We start from the raw sequence: 15,002 nt of genomic DNA on the forward strand, positions 1-15,002 counted from the left end.
CTCTCCGTGGGTATACATAGGTAAACCAGCAGTACATGCTCTTTGTGATTGTCACTTTAGGGAAAAAATGGTGTCAGCTGGTGCTCCTGGCCGTGGGGGGAAGGACGCGCTGTCTCTCCACCAGGAGTTGCTAGAAGTTAGGTAAGTTGTGAGTGAAAACAGTGAATGTGAACAGGGAGCAAAGGGCAGTCAAAGAGTAGGCTGTTACTCTGGAAAACTGTCAGCCCTCGAGCAAAAGAACTCAATGCTTCGATTGTCAGTTCAGCTGAACTATTTGTGAATGGAGAGCTTTCTGCAGAATGAATGAACGCAGTTCCATAATTCACAAAGTCTGACTCAAAATGGGCTGAGAGATGGAGCCTGATCTGACTGATCGATTACAGCACGTTTTCCCTCCTGTCAACCACAGCCATTTGGTTTTCCTCCATCACCCTGATACCAGCAAGCCACAGCCAGTGGTAGGAGAAACCCTGTCACTGACAATGTGACTAGATAATTGTCCACCAGCTATTTTCCACACCGAGAAGCGTTTTTGATCTGAGCACTAAAGTCTTCAGGCCAGTGAAGACCTTTCACTTACAGCTTTCTTCCAGTTAGAAGACTCTTAAAGCTGTACATTGTAGAGTTCTAGAATTCAGAAGGTCTGCAAAAGTCTTCCAGTTTCTTTTTAATGTCTTTTTGCAGGCTGCACCAAATTCACTAAGAAATATGCTTGAAACTTTCTGAAAGGGACACTCTTGGTGCTTTCAGGTAATAGTTCTGGTCTCTGCTTTTACAATCGGAAATCTTTGTTGTTGTTTTGTTCTCTTTTCTTTCCAACATCAGACCAAAAAATGCACCTTCCAACCTGTCCCTTTTTTATCCCGTCTTCTATGGAACTGGCAGAACAACTGACCCTTGCTTAGGGAAGAGGCATATAACGCAGCATTTGCCCTAATAGTTTCCTGTTACAGGCAGACTCTGTTCATGGAAAACATTTTATTTAACCAAAGGTCTCCAGCAGTTGTACCATAGCCTCATTTTCAAAATACAGTCTTATACAGTGATCAGTCTTTCCTGAAATAAGGAAAAGATGCAGAGAAACTGTCCTAATATAATTTTGTACACTTAAAATTAGGATACCATCTAACCCAACTTTTCATTAAACTAGAAGCCTGAATATCAAGTAAAACTGAGTTTTGTGTCCTTAAAATTGGACTTCCCAGGTGGATCTAGTGGTAAAGAACCCACCTGCCAAAATGCTAGTTAGATCCCTGGGTCAGGAAGATCCCCTGAAGGAGGAAATGGCAACCCTTTCCAGTATTCTTGCCTGGAGAATCCCATGGACAGAGAATATTGGGTCGAAAAGAGTTGGACATGACTGAAGCGACTTTACACCCATGCACACACCCTTAAAATTAGGATGCCATCTATCCTTCGGCATCCATCACATGCTCAGTCATCCTCACTTTTATTAAACTTTTGTTAAAAGTTTATTGAAGCTTTTATTAAACAATTTTATGTCAAATTGAGTTCATGTAAAAATACAGTCCATAATAAAAGTCTTGCTAGTCTGAGTCAAGGTGGCTTCATTGCCATCTAAGATCCCGTCACTAGAGGGAGTAAAGCCCAGCCATCTGCAGCCCGTGGCCCTGACGGCATAGCAAGGTCGGCTGTTTTACCTTTCTCTTTAAACAAATGATTCTCAGCTCAGTTGCCCCAGAAAAACACCAGCATCTGGCGTGCTGTGTTTATTCTGAGGTTACTATTTCTAAAAATAGTTTTCTGAAAAATTGCCCTCGTAGGCTGGGAAGCACACCGGCAGAGCGGTGAGCAAGTGGGAAGTACTCCTGGCCCGCAGGAACCCTGGAGGCTGGGGTGCGGGATGAGAAAGCAGTTAAAAAAAAAAAAGAAAAGAAAGAAAAGCACAAAACTAGCTGACCTGCGAGGAGGGCTGCAGGTGCCCACGAGGAGGGTGGCAAGCCAGAGCCCCCAGGCCTGCTAGAAGGAGAAGGTCAGCCACCAAGCCTGCTGGAAGGGAGGTGTGAACAGCCCTGCTGAGCCCCCAGAAAGGAGGAAACAATTTGAGGCTGGGGTGCCCGTCACAGGTGGCAACGGGGGCGGGTCTTGGTGAGAGGTTTGCTTCAGCCAGACGGTGGCAGAGGAAGGGAGCCACCCTGTGCTGGGGGGGAGTGTGCGTGCGTGCGTGCGTGTGTGTGTGTGTGTGTGTGTGTCCACGCACATGCTAGGAGGTGGCAAGAGGAGAACGTCAAGAGTGTACAGGTTCTTTGCATTTTCCTCGCCCAGCTTTTCTCTCTATTCAACCTTCCAATTCCTACTAAAGTCTTACCATTTTGAAGAAAGAAAGAAGAAAGAAAGTTAAGTCGCTCAGTCGTGTCCGACTCGTTGCGACCCTACCAGGCTCCTCCGTCCAGGGGATTTTCCAATCAAGAGTACTGGAGTAGCTGGCCATTTCCGTCTCCAGGGGATCTTCCCGCCCCAGGGATCGAACCCAGGTCTCCCGGATTGCAGGCAGACGCTTAACTTTCTGAGCCACCAGGGACGTCCCGCTGCCATTTTGAAAGGCATTTGTGATTTTCTATGGATTCCATTCTAAAACCCCCTGAAGACCAAAAGTTAAGGAACCTCACTAGTGGAGTTTCTCTTCCTCTGAAGCGTGTAGGGGGCGATATTCCAGGCATCCCATGGGGACCTGTTTCTCCTCAGACGCCCAGCCCTCTGCCTCAGCAGCTCCTCCTTCCCTTCCGGTCTGCCGCCGCCATGTTTGCTTTGCCTGGAGGATCAACTGTGACGGCCCTACTGTGGGTTGGGGACGGGGGATGGCCCCAGTCTCGGTTCTGGGTGGTTCTGCGGAGCGCGGGGGTGGATCCAGTGCACAGACCACCTTCTGCCAGCTGCTTCCCTCTCCCACGGACCTCAAGGCACGTAGGCAGCTGGGTCTCCGGGTCTCCTCGCGGGCGGGGAGCCAAGGACAGGCCTTCTCTTCACCCTGAGGAACGCCCAGGAGATTTAGTCCACCAGGAGACTGGAGAAGCCCACTCTCTGAGCTTCGAGTGTTAACTGCTGACATGGGCAGGGTCGGAGTCTCTGTGTTCAGGCAGAAGGACCAGCCTGGGTCATAAAAGCAATCTGGCTCCCAGGACCTGCTCTGTTGGTATCTAACTCTGATTTCAGACAATTCGATGAACTCCTCCCAGCCTCCACTCCGCCATCTAAAAAGTGAGAGTGTTCGATAAGACTCTGTGTGGGATCTTTTTCTGGTTCAAAAAAAGCTCCACGATTTCTGCCTGGTGAATGAAGAGTCTCCGACCACATCCAGCCCACTGCCTCCACCAGAAGTCAGGAGGGAAAAGTCTCGGGTAGAGTGCCTGCCAGCCCCAGGGTACACAGTCGAACCGTGTGTGGGAGGAAGCAAATTTAGAAGGAAACAGGCTTCATTTATTCTGCCCGATATGGTTATCTCTGTGAGACTGTGCCCAGGCAAGCGAGCCGAGGGTGAGGAGGAAGGGGAGGGAGACACTGTCAAATGTCAAATGTTTAGCAGAGACTTTGAAGTCTGACAATTGAGACTTCCGGTAACTTTTGTCTCTACTTTTACAAAAAAGGAGATAGGGAGAGGGGCAAAAGGGGTGGAGGAGACAGAGGAAGAAAGAGAGTGAGAGAGAGTGACCGAAAGAAGATAAACACTGATGCACATAAGAGACAATCATCGTGTAGGTTTCATGCAAAAGATTAGGCAAATATTATCTAAATGACATGTCATCTGGGACTTTCTTCTTTGACTGTCTTGCAGACAATCCTTGGCTATCGTTCTGAACTAACACAGCACTTCAAGTCATCACGACACTCCATGTGGACATGGGGCTTGTCTGCGTGATGAGAAGCACGAATGGGTCAGCCAGCTTGGAGTGATGCCAGGATGAGATGTGTACGTTCCTAAAGCCTCTGCGCTGGGAGGGAAGTAGAAAGCGCACATGAAACAGTGGACAGTGGTCAACGCGACCATGCAAAGGGTGACACAGGGGCTAGATTTTATACAGGTTGGATAGGCAGAGATGGAACCACAGTGGTCTAGAAGATGTTCACAAGCAAGATGGAAACTGAGTGCTGAAGTAGGTGTGAGTTGATGTAGGCATACAGCTGTGTTTTGAAAAAGAAATCATGAAAAATATCACATTTGGTCAACCGGCTCCTCCTCTCACGTTTAGCCAACCAAAGACATATAATGTATCACTCTGTGGCTCAAATCTCTACATAGTAACCTGGAAAGGGCCCAGAGAAGTCTCTTCCAGTTCAAGTTATAATCACTGAATGTGGAAAACTGGTGAGATGACAAAATGACTTGGGCGTGAAGCTCCCTCGTCTTGTCTGTGAAGCTTGCCTGTGCCTAGTTGAATGATAAAGGGTCAGGTCACTATTATCACCTCTCCATGTAACATGATGCTATGTGTATAGGCAATTCCAGTTTCTTTTTTTTTTTTAATATTTCAAATATAGCACTGAGTTAGTTGGCATCTCCATCAAAATGACACGAGCATGTGGTAGGAGGAGGGTTGCCGTAACACTTGGGACACCAGGCCTGGTTAAACAACCTCAGAAAAGGAGACTGGTTGGAAACCTGAGCTCCTGGAGGATTTCAGGAAGGGAGGGCCTCGTCTGAGACCACAGAGGTGCTGCCAACGAGGACCGAGATACCTCAGTTCAAGGAAATGAACAATCCCAGAGCACATGATGAAGAAAAGAGTTCTTAACTGTTTCCTCTGGAAATCACCCCTGAAGGGATGCCAGGCTCTTCTAGAACCTCCACTCACTAGTGCTTCTGGCCCGCTGGGTGGCTGAGAGGTAAAGCACAGCCCTGACGGAAAAAAATAGCCAAGTCCAGGGCTAGTCATCGGCTAACGGGAAAATCCTCCTGGGTCAGGTCCCACGCGGGCACACGGATTTCTCATCTCACATGAACCAGAGGAGAAGCCGTTGATGAAACACTGGAAGAGGGGGTTTCCAATATGGTGGCATTTCAGAGAACCCTTATGTCATATCCCATCAAAAATATGTCACAGCCTCCCACCCCAAGTCCTTCCCCTAACAAGCAAGGACAGAAATTGTAGAAAATATCTATTCCACTTCTGTCCAGGTTGCCTGTGGACAAAAAAAAAAAAAAAAAAAAAAGAAAGAAATGCACGAGAATGTTTTGGGACTTCATGTTTGCCCTCTTCCTGCCCTGCCCTGCCCCATTCCCTCCCCAACCCCTGAGACACAAAATACATCCACAAACAAAGGATGAGGAGCAAGAGGGAGGTGGCCCCGTGAGCAGGCCTGTCTGGTAAGAGGGTGACTGGAAGCCAGGTGAGAGGGCGCAGAGCCAGCAGCGCGTCCCCAGATGCTGGAGGAGATGGGCCCACGGAGGCTCATGAGCAGGGGGCAAGCTCTCCAACCGCAGGGATCCCAAAACCCCGCTGGACTCCTGGCCCCAGGACCTCCAGCCACAGTGACTCCATCTCCGTTCCTCTGTCTGCTGCCCACTTGCCCGCCCGTCTGCTCCATCCTCCTCCTGAACCAGCTGCAGTGTGTAGGAGAGACAGGCCCTGTCACGGCTGTCTCTAGTGTGTTATTGTTAGTGTTACATTACAAATCCCGTTTCCATGCCGGGGTCCCTCGGGGGTCATAACCAGGAGAGGCCATGACCTCGTCAATAAACAGAACCCCAATCCTTAATGTAACCACTTTGCATCCACTAGGCCTGCCCCAAGGGTTTATGTATCAGATTCCTCTCCAGGGTGGGAGCATCTCGCACTGGGGTGGGGGGCGGTGCTCCCCTGGAAGTGCCAGAGACAGGGCACGTGAAGTGGATCAATGCTGATCCTGGAGGCAGGTGGAAGTCAGCATGGGCTGAGCCTATGTGCCCCCATAGCGCCCCCTGCCTCACTTGTTACAGAAGGGTGTGTTGTTAAGTCGCTTTAGTCATGTCCGATTCTTTCCAACCCTAGAGACTGTAGTTCCCCAGACTCTTCTGTCCATGGGATTCTCCAGGCAGGAGTACTGGAGTAGGTTGCCATGCCCTTCTCCAGCGGATCTTCCTGAACCAGGGATCAAACCTGCATTATCTTATGTCTCCTGCAATGGCAAACACACACCCAGGCGCATCAGCTCTGCACACAGTTGCAAGTCCACATGTGTGCGGGCACTGCTCCTGGGGGACCAGCCTGACCAGCTCTCATGGGCAGACCTGGAGGGTGTATTGAGTGTATTACCATCTATCTGAAGGTTTGCCACTTAATTCCCATGAGGATGAGGCCAGGACGTTAGCCCTCGATAAAGTTCTAGTCCCCTTAGAGAACCGTTGGCTGAATTCTCTGATGCCGAACAGGACGTGTGTAAGAACACAACGCAAAAAGGAAGCAGAGCATGGAGTGACTGGAACAAAGATGGGGCTGGCTTCAGCCACCCTCCATCTTTTTTGCAGATGAATTTGCCTAATAGTATGTGTTTTCCCTCCCAAAGCAGAGCCAGCTGATGAAGGGTGGGGAAAAGCAAGTGGAAAAAATGAACCAGGTTAGAGTCTGCTCATTCATTCAACAAAGATTCCCAACTGGGCATCTACCACATGCTAGAAACCTAGTCCACACAGGCACATGGATGCCATATCAGTGAAAAAAATTCAGGACAGTGTGATTGGGCCTGGGGGTTGGGAAGCACTCCCCCCCAGTTTTGCATCTAATACGCAACTACCTCAGAAACGCTTGATGTTGAGACCTTGGCCTCAGTCCCCATCAGTCCCCTGACTGAGCCTAAGAAAGAAGATGTTCTTGAGTATTTATTGTCAGGACTGAGAGATTGACATTTAGAGAGAGAAGTAGTCCTAAACTCTGCGAACAAACATAGCTTCAGAGTTATACCAACACTGAGAACTCCCTGGCTGTTCAGTGATTAGGACTTGGCACTTTCACTGCCATGACCTGGGTTCGATCCCTGGCTGGGGAACTAAGATTCTAAGATGTGGCAAAAAAACCAAAAAATTATATCAATATCATTGGCTTGTTTCTAGGGTACCACAAAGTGTTTATTGGGGCAAATGGGGAGAGGGTGACAAGACAGTTGAGGTAAATGGGGTGTTTTGTTTTTGCTGAGTGAATCAGACTCAATTACAGAGCTAGAGGGGAGCTTGGCATCTGAGAAGCCAACCTCTGTTCTTATAAATGAGGAAACTAAAGTTTGGAGAGAGAAAGATCTTTGTCTAGTCACTATCAAAGCTCCTGATTTGTTTAAAAAAAAAAAAAAAAAAAAAGAGTAAGGTAGAGAAAGAAGTAACTGAAAAGGGTGGAGGGGGAAAAAGGACAGAGCAAGCGGCCTGAGCAAGCCTCACTTCTTCCCCCTGGGTCCTCCCAGGCATCCCAGCCTCAGAGACCTGGGACCCCTTGTGAGAGACTAGAGAGGTGTGCCTTCACTAGGAAGGGTGGCGCTCGTGTCCCTGACATGCCCCAAGCTGCTGGAACTGCACCTCCCTACACTAGGTGCTCAGAAATGATTTATTGAGTAAACAGAGGCACCTGACAAATCTTTCCTGGCTGAAAATCAGAAGTGAGGGGGAGAAACAGTGAAGGAGCTCCCAGGGAATCCATTTCACAATTTGGCCTTTCAGATCCCATTACTTAACCAAGAGTGATCTAGTAAAAAGCAACCTTCCCTGGTGGTCCCGTGGCTAAGACTCCATGCTGCCAGTGCAGGGGGGCGCGAGTTCAGTCTCTGATCTGGGAACTAAGATCCCATGTGCCATGTGGTGTGGCTGAAAGATTTTAAAAAACAATCATTGCACCCGGTGACCCCCACTTGAAACAATCATAACTACTGGGTGTCATTAATGACTGGTCAAACATTGTCTGTTGTCTGATCAATAACATCTGTCATGCAAAACAAGCCTCTTTCCCAAATTAATGTAAATAGGGTTGGGGTGAATAAATATTAATATAAAAATTTAAAATTACAGAATATGTAAAAACCTTTTGTCACTATGTGTCAATGAACACGAGAGCATGAACACCAGCAGATACTCTGTTACTTTCTTCACATCTAAAGGCATCCCCTGCTCAGGTCATTTGTACACGACTGCTGTGGACCAGCCCACTCATGTCACAGGTAATATTTCATAGATTCTCCCAGAGAAGGACAGGGACCAGCCCCCAGTCACTGTCATTTGGTGGCAGGGTCAGGTATCAGCACAGGCTCTCTGCCCTTTTCTTTACACTGCATTCTCTCAGGGGGCATCTTCCCACATGCCTAGACCTGAGAGGCATGCCCAACCTATTTCTGAAGCAGAACAGCTCATGGCAGGGGCTGTGTGCCAAACATACATGATGGCCTCTACTCTCCCATCAACTTGATGGGACAGGTGGTATCATTATCCTCACTTTATAAATTAAAAAAAAAATATGGTGTCTGGAGGGGCTCCATCATTGCAGAGGCCATATGGTTAGTAAGTTGCAGATACAGATACAAACTGACTCCAAATCCAGATTCTCAGCCACTTGGTTGTTCTTAAAAGAGTTTGCGTTAATGGAAATTGCTGGTATCCCTTGAAACAAAATTCAAGGGCATCAAAAAGCAGCCCTCAGGACAGTTGAGAAGGCAATGGCACCCCACTCCAGTACTCTTGCCTGGAAAATCCCATGGACAGAGGAGCCTGGTGGGTTGCAGCCCATGGGGTCGCTAAGAGTCGGACACTACTGAGCTACTTCACTTTCACTTTTCACTTTCATGAAATGGAGAAGGAAATGGTAACCCACTCGTGTTCTTGCCTGGAGAGTCCCAGGGTCAGGGGAGCCTGGTGGGCTGCCGTCTATGGGTAGCACAGAGTCGGACACAACTGAAGCGACTTAGCAGCAGCAGCAGCAGCAGGACAGTTAGGGAGTTTGGGAGGGACATGGACGCACTGCTGTATTTTAAATGGATAGCCAACAAGGACCTACTGTAAAGCACGGGGAACTCTATTCAATGTTATATGGCAGCCTGGATGAGAGGGGAGTTTGGGGGAGAATGGATACATGTATATGTACGGCTGAGTCCCTTTGCTGTTCTCCTGAAACTATAACAACGCTGTTAATACCCCAATACAAAATAAAAAGTTAACCAAAAAAATAAAGCAGACCTCAAGTTCATCAATATGATGTTCCATTTTCTGCATCATTTCATTGTTAAGAATCAATGAATCTGAGTGTTTGGGATATGCAACAAAAGTGAAAATGTACTCACTAGTTTGGTTGATACTAGTTTGTTCCAAAACTAATAAAACTGATCTTAAAAAAAAAAAAAAAAAAAAGACAAAAGCAGCCCCCAGGAGCCTGGGCTCCAAGCTCCCTAGCATCTACTATAGGCACGGAGGAGCACCAGGCAGCGGCCCGCTCTCACAGCCCAAAGGACAGGACTCTTTTTCAAGTGAAGAAAACAGACTCTCAAAACCAGAACCACCAGAGGGTTTCCCAGGCCCCACTTATCACAACTCAAAGGGGCTCTTGGGTGTGCAGTGGAAACTGCAATTGCAACAGGTACCCCTGCTGCTTTTGAGCACACCCAGGTTTGAGAACCCGAGGCCTGGGTGGCCCCTGGCAGGATGTCAGCACCAGGAGAAAAGAAAGGAGCCCAGAAAGCATGGGCCAGCCTCAGCCTCCGAGGAACCTTGTCGGGCCTCAGAAACACGCCTGCTATTTCACAAGCGGCCACACCCCAGGGGCCCCGCTGGCCGAGGGGGGATGGGCTCTCTTTCATGTCCTTGGGTGTGCGGAAGGTTTGCGTGTGTTTGTTTAGCACAAAGCCTGTACTTAACTGGCACAAGAGAAACAGATTTTATAAATAGATGTGAGCATGAATGGTTTTTATGATTAGCTTGTTTTCAATCACCATGCCTGACCGGTGTCTGTGTTCCACTAAGTAAATATTTCTATGGTGATAGTATACACAACACAATGGTCATTATTTAATGTTAATACAAGTACCATATGGGAGGTCTTATCGTGCTACAGCCCCAAAGCATAATAAAAGCAGATAGGAATAGATAGGCCAGGGCGGGCCTCATTGTACAGTAGGCTTGATAAAACATCTGCTGGCTCAAGTGTTGGCCATGCACGTATTTCTGCAGAGATGGTTCTCCCCAGGGAATCTTTAGGACCGGATCAGATCACCAGGGGCTCAGTTTTTTCCTCTGACTCACTCTCTGACCTTGGATAAGTCTCTGTGCTAATTGTTAAAACATGCATGCCTCCGTTTCCCCATTCTAGTATATGTTTCTGTTTTGTTTTGTTTTTCTGACCTCACTGCATAGCATGTGGAGTGTTAGTTCCCAGACCAGGGATCGATCCTGCACCCTCCTGCAGTGGAAACATGGAGCAAGGATCAAAGCCACATCTCCTGCATCGGCAAGTGGATTCTTTACCTGCTGAGCCATCAGGGAAGCCCTTGAGATTGTCTCTGTGTGTGTGTGTGTTAGTTGCTCAGTTGTGTCTGACTCTTTGTGACCCCATGGATGGTAGCCTGCTAGGCTCCTCTGTCTATGTAATTCTCCAGGCAAAATTCCCTTCTCCAGGGGATCTTCTGTACCCAAACATCGAACCAGGGTCTCCTATATTGCAGGCAGATTCTTTACCATCTGAGCCACAATCTTTAAATTGGCATGTGGGGTGTGTCTGTCTACTGGGCTTGTGAAGATGAGATACATATGAATGTGAAAGTTTTGTGTAGAGGTAAAGTGTAAAACAAGTATTGAGTTCTTTCTTACTTTGATTTTTATTTTATATTGGAGTACAGTTGATTTACCCTGTTGTGATGGTTTCAGGTGTACAGCAAAGTGGCTAAGTTTTACATATATATATATATGTACTCTTTTTCAGATTCTTTTCTCATATAGGTTACTACAGAGTATTGAGTAGAGTTCCTTGTGCTTTACAGTAGGTCCTCATTGGTTATCTATTTTATACATAATAGTGTATATATGTAAATCCCAACCTCCTAATGTATACCTTCCCACCACCTTTCCACTCAGCTAACCATAAGTTTGTTTTCAAAGTCTGTGAGTCTGTTTCTGTTTTGTGAAGTTCATTTGTATCATTTTTCCCTTTAGATTCACATAAGTGATATCATGTGATATTCGTCTTTCTCTGACTTACTTTGTTTAGTAAAATAATCTCCAGGTCCATCCATGTTGTCGCAAATGGCATTGTTTCATTGTTTTTTTTAAGGTTAAGTAGTATTCTGTTGTGTATATGTACCGTATCTTCTTTATCCATCCTCTGTTGATGGTCATCTAGGTTGCCTCTATGTCTCAGCTATTTTAAATAGTGCTGCAATAAACACTGAGGTTAAGGGTTCTTAAAGCTGATCGTTTTTATGAGGACATGCTAAGTCACTTCATTCATGTCCAGCTCTCTGTGATCTTATGGACTGTAGCTCGCCGGGTTCTTCTGTCCATGGGATTCCTGGGCAAGAATACTGGAGTAGGTTGTCACACCCTCCTCCAGGGGATTTTCCCAATGCAGGGATTGAACCCGTGGAATGGTGGAGAATGGTGGAGAATGGTGGAGCTCTGATGAATTCTTAAGATAGGCTTGAGGTTCTGTTGTTTCTGTTTCTTCTGAAGAAGTCAGCTCCAGGTCAGTGCTGGCCTTTCATGAACATTCTATTGTCTCCCTGGTCACTCTGGCCATTGATCTGGCTGAAAATTCAGTGTTACTCTGTCTCATTTAATATCAGAAAGGAAGTTGAACCTAGGTGAGAAGAGATGCTGCCTGACAAACGTTGAAGGAAAGAGATTTGAATTCCCAACTGTGTTTTCTGATGTAATGGGATTCTTTCCAACTGATTGGCTGCACTCACGGTAAATCTAGGAACAATATGTTCTTAAGCCTATTTGGAATGGCCTCCAGGGACAGACATTGTCAGCACAATAGATGGCGTGTGGCTCTGAAGTGAGTGATACACAGGGAGGTGGGGACACGACCTACTTAACCAACTCTTCTCATGCCCTGGCTTCCATGAGCTGGGGAGCCTGCAGGAGAAGAAGTGGGGGGCAGGTTACATGTTCCAGGCAAGACCTTGTTCTGGGCCCTGCCCTGAAGCCTCTCCCTTCATACCTCTCCCCAGAGCTTGGAACCAGGAAAATCATGGAATCACTTTGTCTGACCGAAGCAGCTGCTCCCCCAGATCAGGAACCGGGACTGCTCAAAAGTGGCTGTGGGAATCGTGTGCGCACACGTGTTCACAAGCTCGTGGCCTGCTCGTGTCATCACAGGAGGAAGGAGAAGGGGTGGGCACCCCAGGTATTCGCAGGCTGAGCAGCACGGGCCGGTCTGTGGCTGGCTCCATTCCACTCCTCTCTGCTGACCCAACTGCCGGGCATGTTTCTTATTAGCCTGTGGATGTGTCTTGCACTGATGGGTGGGAAAAGGCTGGTGAAACAGCAACCATTTAAGTGAAAGCAATGACTCTCTGGTGCCCTGTTCACATTTCCCACAGCCTTCGCTCATGCCTTGGGGCCCTTCGGGGTTTAGAATTACAGCTCTCAGTAAATATTCCTAGACTCACATGAGCTGTGGTGAGACAACAGCAAGGCTGCCAGGGCAATCCTAGACAAAGCCGTGTGTCCAGACACTGGTCAGAACAGGGGAGGGACAACCACAGGAGCCCCTAACATTTAGGGAGCTGTGAGCACGTGACAGGTGCTGGTCTAAGCGCCTGATTTCATCTTCAGGACACTCCTAGGAGGTAAGTACTGTCATCACTCATTTTTGGTTAACCTGGAAGCTGAGGCCCAGAGAGGCTGAGAGACACGCCAAGGCCACACAGAGGAAGAGCTAGGGCTCAGGAATCAGTGGAAGAGCTAGGACTCAGGTCTGTACGATCAGGTCGCAGCCCCTCTAAACTCTGCCTATATTCTGGAAGTCAAGCATGGAGAAAGGTCAGAGTTAAGAGTTAATTCACACTAAGCCCAACATTGAGGCTTCCCTGGTGGCTCAGTGGTAAAGAATCGGTCTGCCGGGAGACGTGGGTTCAGTCCTGGGATCAAGAAGATCCCCTGGAGAGGAAATGGCAACCCACTCCAGTCTTCTTACCTGGGAAATTCCATGGACGGGGAGTCCGGTGGGCTACAGTCCATGGGGGTCACAAAGAGTTGGACACAGCTCAGTGATTAAACAACAAGCCTAACATCACTAGTTAAAGAAGTGAAACAGTCTTCAAATTCAAGTAAGGGTTCTCCCCTTTACAAATGGGGGTATTTGACCATAAGAATTATGCTCTGTTTCTATCTCAATATAGTTGCCAGCTATAGGCTTTTGGCTGGTCATCATATTTCAAAGGATTTTCATGGGAAGACCTACAGGAAGACTGTGGAGGGAGATAGCTACCGTGTTCTGCATGTGATCACATTCCTGACCCAGTGCAATCAGGCTTCAACAATAAGTACTTTTCCTAGCTGTTGTGACAAGTTGTCCTGAGACATCCAACAGCCATCTTTTCTTCTCTGTTGACCTGTTATGAGTGAGAGATAGATGGTCTGGGTCTATAGAGAAGTGTTGTATTTTGTCCTGCATGCAAGCATGCTAAGTCACTTCAGTCATGTCGACCCTGGGTGACCCTGTGGACTGTAGCCTGCTAGGCTCCTCTGCCCATGGGGATTCTCCAGGCAAGAGTACTGGAGTGGGTTGCCCTACCCTCCTCCAGGGATCTTCCCATCCCGGGGATCAAACCTGTATCTCTTATGTCTCCTGCTTTGATTTATTTTGTCCTACTCAAAGCTAAATAGCCCAAATCAGGCAGCTTTGCACTCACTAGTCCTGTGTTCTCACCAGCTAAACTGTCGCTCTGGCTTTCAGAGCAGAAGAGGAAAAGAGAAATTTTGAGATGGTAGCCAGTGAAGTCTCTGGGGCATGGACCACCGGCAAGATGCTTATGGAAAGTATTTGGAGAAAAGACAGCAGTGGTAAGACCACAGAGGGAGTGCAACCACTGGGCAGAAATACTCTCTGAAGACTGTTTTATATTTCACTATTTTCACCTCAATTCTCTTTGATCACTTTTTAAATATAAGAAAACATCTTTGAGAAAATTTCCTCTTATGGGTGATAATATTCATTGAACTCTTGATGATGTAAAACTATCCTGGGGTAATACTGTTTTGACCTGATTTTAAATCTTATGTTAAAAACCATTGTTGGAGTGTTTTAACCATCAACTTTGGGGGTCTAATCAATGTAGATCAATCTGATGGCTAAGTCACTTGCTCTAAATTCTTGTCATTTTTAATAGCAAGGGCTCTTTAATTATTAGGAAGATGTGTGTCATGCCATTTAAAGCGATAGCCACACTTCCTCTTAAATTAGAAGATAACAGGCCCTGTATGTACTGCTAGAAGGAAAATAAAATGCATGAACTTTCCGGAAGACAATATTTGCAGAAATTTTTACCAGATACAACCAAATAGCAATGGAGGAAGAAAAACCTGAGTCAGTCTAAATGTCCATTAATATGTTATGTATGATACATAAATATAATGAAATAATATACAACTATGAAAGGTAGAGAATATTTAAATAACATGGAAACATGCCCTGCTATACTAAGTGACATAGTAATTACAAAACAAAATGTATGTATCAGTTTTACTTTTAAAGAGACAAAAAACAAAAAAGTGTGTATGAATGTGTGATTTATATTGTGATATTCGCAGAGAGAGACAAACTAAAAAAATATGTATGCCATCATAATACTAAAACAGCTATTTTATTTCTTGCTGGTAGGCCTTTGTGTGAATTTTGGTTTTGTCTCTTTGGTTGTTTTTATTTCATAAGTTTTTGAAAATAAACTATAAAATAAATACTGACAGGGTGAGATTTAGAATTTTATTTTGATGTATCCACTGTACACCTTGGTGTTGATATAAAGCTGGTTATATTACCATCATAATTAGTTCTATACATTTTGCCCCTCAGTCATCTTCACTTAACAATTCTTATCCCAAC

The sequence above is a fragment of the Muntiacus reevesi genome, chromosome 5, assembly GCF_963930625.1.
Source record: "Muntiacus reevesi chromosome 5, mMunRee1.1, whole genome shotgun sequence".
NCBI classification, from domain to species: Eukaryota; Metazoa; Chordata; class Mammalia; order Artiodactyla; family Cervidae; genus Muntiacus; species Muntiacus reevesi.